This window comes from Triticum dicoccoides, chromosome 3A (assembly GCF_002162155.2).
Source record: "Triticum dicoccoides isolate Atlit2015 ecotype Zavitan chromosome 3A, WEW_v2.0, whole genome shotgun sequence".
Classification (NCBI taxonomy): domain Eukaryota; kingdom Viridiplantae; phylum Streptophyta; class Magnoliopsida; order Poales; family Poaceae; genus Triticum; species Triticum dicoccoides.
In genome coordinates, this window is record NC_041384.1 from 719,918,580 (window position 1) to 719,923,781 (window position 5,202).

Below are 5,202 nucleotides of genomic sequence, written 5' to 3' on the forward strand. Positions count from 1 at the left end.
GAGGAAGCAAATGGAGTTGTGGGGGGGGGGGGAGGGCAGATGTGGACGGGAAAAGTGGATGAAGCCGACCCCGCCGCACGCTTGGTTAAAAAAGGATGCTTCCACTGGCTGACGCGTGGGCCCGCTGTCTGTGATTGTCATAAATAAGACGACCGGTGGCGGTTGGGTGGCCGCCAGGTGGGGATGTGGCGGACGACGAGGAGACGCGCGGCGCGTCCGCGCTGACGCATTTCAGACACAATTTTAGGCCGAAAATGGGTCGGCGCGGACGCCAGGCGGATACGATTTGAATTTGGGTCGGCGCGTTGGGCGGCCACTTTTGTTCGCGCCGACCCAAACAGATGTGGGTGAACGAAATGGGTCGCCCCATTAGAGTTGCTCTGAAGTATTTATTAGTACGTGAACAGAGCAGGAGGAGGGAAACGGATGGAACTGAAGCACTCGAACCCCCCTTTTCTTCCAAGATAATAAAGAAAAACTTGAATCCTGGTGGGTAGTGTCGACATGCATCACCCGGAGCTCCTTTGTAGCTGAAGTTTCAGCCGGCTTATCTTTCCCGGGACAAACTTGGTTCCCAGTGATGTCACACACCTTTTTTAATAAATATTTATTGATTCTAAACCCATGATCGACATGATATGACATAAAGAGTTTACTCCTATTCTTCTTAATAAGTAGAAGTATGAGAGAGGGAAATGTCTAGCTGGGATAAACCTAGAGAAGGTGGTTCTCAGTTTTGGGCCGAGATTTTAAAACACAAAGAACATTTCTTCTCCTTGTGTAATTTAAGCTCGTAATGTGAAAAATGTGAGATTTTGGGAGGATTGGTGGATAGATGATAAACCTCTTAAAACCAATTTTCCAAAATTATATAATCTATTTGCCTTTATAAGAATAAGTTTGTTGCTGATTTACTTATTTTTTTTGGTAAGGGGCTTGATCAAGTCTAGTTTAGAAGGACTCTTTCTGGAGACTCCTTAGATTTAGGATATAGATAAATCCCGAAGGCTTGGGATTTGACCATGGCAAATCAAACATTTTCAATGACAATTTTAGTGACGAGAGGATGGCAAGTTTAGTTGGCAAGCATGGCAACTCCATGCTCAATGTAATTTTTGCCACAAAATTGTCATGCGTGTCAACTAAACGTGTCATCCTCAAGTCACTACAATTATCATAAAAACTTTCCATTTTCCATGGTCAAATCCCAAACGTTTGGGATTTATCAGTTCAGTAGATTGATGGAACCGCGTTAAAGAGATTTATGATGATGTGGTCCTGACTGACCAAAACGATTCTATTAGGTGGACACTAACTAAGAGTGGGGTCTACTCTCTTAAGTCCTTCATGTGGCTGGTTCTTAGAAACAATATTTTAACCAAGCATAATTTGGCTAGAAAAGGATGCACTGGACATAAAGAAAATTGTCCTTATTGTGGGAAGGATGAATCCATTAATCACATGTCTTCGCAGCCTCCTGTTTCCAAATGGCTTTGGAATATCATGAAATATGCTTTTAACCTGGATGACATACCCGATAATGTGCATGATATGTTTAATCATGCGCTGAAATTTAATAAGATTGATTTTTTTGTTATGGTTGGTCATTCTGCTATTTTATGGACTGTTTGGAAATTGAGAAATAGCATTGTCTTTGATAATAACAAGGTGACTGACCCTTGTAATCATGTCAGTCTAATTGTCAAATGGTTACACGATTGGATTTTTTTGCAGATAAACCCATAAAGAACAATGAAGTGGGGCAAAAGAATGGTTGAGCTAATTTCCAATGAGGTCTTCAAGGTGACGCATGGATGAGTTTTGGGACTAACAGGATCATGGTTGGGTGATTACAAAAGTATTTTCCCTTAACCATGCCGATGTAGAAGACTTCGCTTATTGTTACTGCTCTATTATGGTCTCATTTTTTGTGTTTAAAAACCTATATTTATATCATCTCCTAGAGATCTGGCTTGTAGACTCCCAAGAGATGAAGTTGGAGGCTGTCGGTTCGTTGGGGGTAGCGTTAGCTTGCTGGCTTTTCCCCCTTGTGATCCTTGGGAGCCGATGGGTAGTGTTCTCATCTTGCCCTCTAGATCATGCATCATTTGTTATATTTCCTGTTAGTTCTGGTAGTTGTAAAAGACACTCTAGTTTGTATTAATGGAAATCAGAGAGGGATCTCTCTTTATCAATCAATAAATAAATAACTAAATAAAGAGTTTACTCCCTGGAGCGAGGATTTGTGGCTCCCGGATTCCATGGAACATGGAATTTTCAAAAATTCGAAAACCAACTTTGTAAGCTTCAATAAATTCTGGAAAAAACACATGTACTGAGAGATGTATACCATGTGTGGGTAAAATTTCATGATGAAATCCGTTTTTGTGTGAGCTACACACAAAAATCAAATGATTATTTTGTGGGTAGCTCGCATAATAATGCTTTTCACCATGAAACTTTACAGGCAAGTAGTATACATCTATAGGTATGTGTATAATTTTTTTAAGATTTTTTAGCACCTTAAAAATAAAATTTTTGAATATCCCAAAATTCAGGCTCCATGAAACACGGGAGCTAACACCAAATTTTGTTACTCCATACCTGTACAGAATCACATACACACAACCCAAACAAGAAGTTTATATTCTGGTCTCAGAACATTGGAGGACGCCCCCAAGCCGCTCTCATGGGTGGCTCATAGACAAACCCTAAAACGTTCTCGCCATCCTCTCCCCTCTATTTTCCTTTTTGTTGTTATCATAGAAGGTCCTTGGCCAAAGGCGATGCGATGCTAGGATGTGTGGCGGTCTTGATCCAATCAACAACAAGAAAAGGAAGGGCAGCAACACCGTGGCTTGGTCGTGGAGGTGTGTGCAATCCACATGAAGCAATGGAGTCTGAGACTTGGTCGTGGAAGCATGTTCTCCAGTCCATGTGGAGCGGCGTCGATGTTTTAGGATGCACCGAAAGATCATGCTGAGATCTAGCACGAACGGGTGGAGCTCGAGCGATGGCTCAGGGGGATGCTGTAGAATAGCAGGTGATGCATCGGCCCTACTTAGGATTTGGCGGGTTCTAGTCATGGTGTCTTGCATTTTGAGGGGATGCTAGTGCAGCGAAGACGATGGCTATAGTGAGCTACGGGGAGGTCAGTCTGCCATAAGCAGTGGTTGGTGGGGCTCCGTGTTTACCTGTAACATGAGGTTCCACATCGGCCAGCTAGCGAGATGGTGATGGTGGATGGGCCTTTATGCTCCTAGAGCAGCAATGAGGGTAGTGGCATGGTCAACGAAGGGTGGTGGTGGTGCGATTCGTGTGGCTATGACGACTCCCGATGAGCACATCATTGAGCAGGTTGTACCACAAGCTGGCTCATCGATACAAAAATGTGTTGAAGTCATAGTTGTTGTGTCATAGAGGGTGACATAGGCAGCAAGCATGATAGCTGATGAGGTGAAGTCTAATGCAAGGCTTATCCCATGCTTCACTCTTCAACAAGTAAAGTCGTTGAAATTGGAGCTTCCTCAACAAATTTTTAGTAGCCAGTTGCGGTATATTTGTGGGGTTGGGTGGGGATGGGGGGACTGAAGGTTTTCTTTATGCTGATCGATGAGTCATGGTTAGTCAATGGTGATGTCGGAGTAAATGAGTAATGAGGCAATAGAATGATGATGATGAAGTCTGGAAGGGTATGATAGATAAAATCTTCTCAGCGATGGATAATGGGTTTCTTTATGTTGGCAATGCCATTAGTATAGTGGTTGTTGTTTGTTGTTCCGTTTCTCAACAAGTTTTCTTTTAACTAATTGGCCTTCTTCTTAAATAATAGAAAAGAAAAAGTATGTGCCTCAGTTTAAAGATACAAATGAGAAGTTTAAGGCAATGTTTGCCAAAAAGACATACCTAATAAAAAACTAGAGGACCGATCCAAATACCACATAACATCCATCTTGGGTAAAAAACTCGTTGACAACCCAATATACCTTGGTATACGCCATGGTAAAGACTCACGCTGCTCCGATCACTGTCGTGGGAATCAAGTACAAAGACAATTCATACGTAAATTAATTTTTCACAGTGAAAAAATATATACTTTTTGTCCAAATAACATCATTCCTACAAAACCACATCAACCAACATAGTCATTGACAGTAGGATAAGAGCACCGAGCTTAACATGTATCCCTGCAACCTGTTGCCAAACAAATTACGAAACACTTGATGATGGATATACAACTTACAAGCTAATGAATTGGTGCGAACGAAAAAATACACTAAGGGTGGATGTTTAATTGTCTCAGCACAAGAACAAAAGCAATATTCCATGTTGCCATGTTAGTTACGCTTCACGAGGTTGTACCATATTAAGTTCAACCCTTTTAGGAGTGTCTCAAAGTACTTAACTGTTGACTAGTAAATCACAATGGACAAGTGCAAGGTACATCGAGCTGGCCATATTTTCTTTATCCTGATGTAAGTTCAACGGAATTCATCCGACCATTGTACTAACTAGATCGATTTGTGGTGTTGCAAAATAAAGTGTTTCATGCTGCAAGCAACGACCCAATTAGGTCACATCTAAAGCCCACATCTTGTCTTGCCACGTGTAGGACTTACACGATTATGACATGTTTATGATGCATAATATGGAGAATTCATGGGTACAATTCACAAACTGGTGTATTTTCTAACCATGGATCTGCTCTCTAAGGGCTATCTTTAGTGGATCCTTAAAAGTTGTATTTAAGAGGAAAAAATCGTTTAGGGGATTAAGCATCAGATCCCTAACAAAGTTTACTTCCTCGAATATGACTTTTCCCCCTAAAACTCTCCTCCACTTGCTCAAATTTAGTCCAGCAGTGGTCATTCTCCAAAAATAAGGCAAAGCCGCACTACTTCCTCCTCGTCCACAACCTTCCCGTCAACCCCACCGATGGCCATCCCTGGCCCCAATAAACGGTGGCATTGGAAGCACCACCGCCATTGCACCCCTTGCCACCGCCAGAGACCCGACACCGGCCATGGATTCGATGCTGTAAGTACCAAAATGCGGCGCCAAGGAAGAACCTTATCGAGAGCGCTCAACCGTCGGTGGTGGTCGCCACTCGCTCCGCCGCAACCACCCTACGACCCTTGTTGGCACTGACCAGCAAATGGGACCGTCGGCCAAGTTGGCGGACGCGGTGAAGAAGAAAGATGT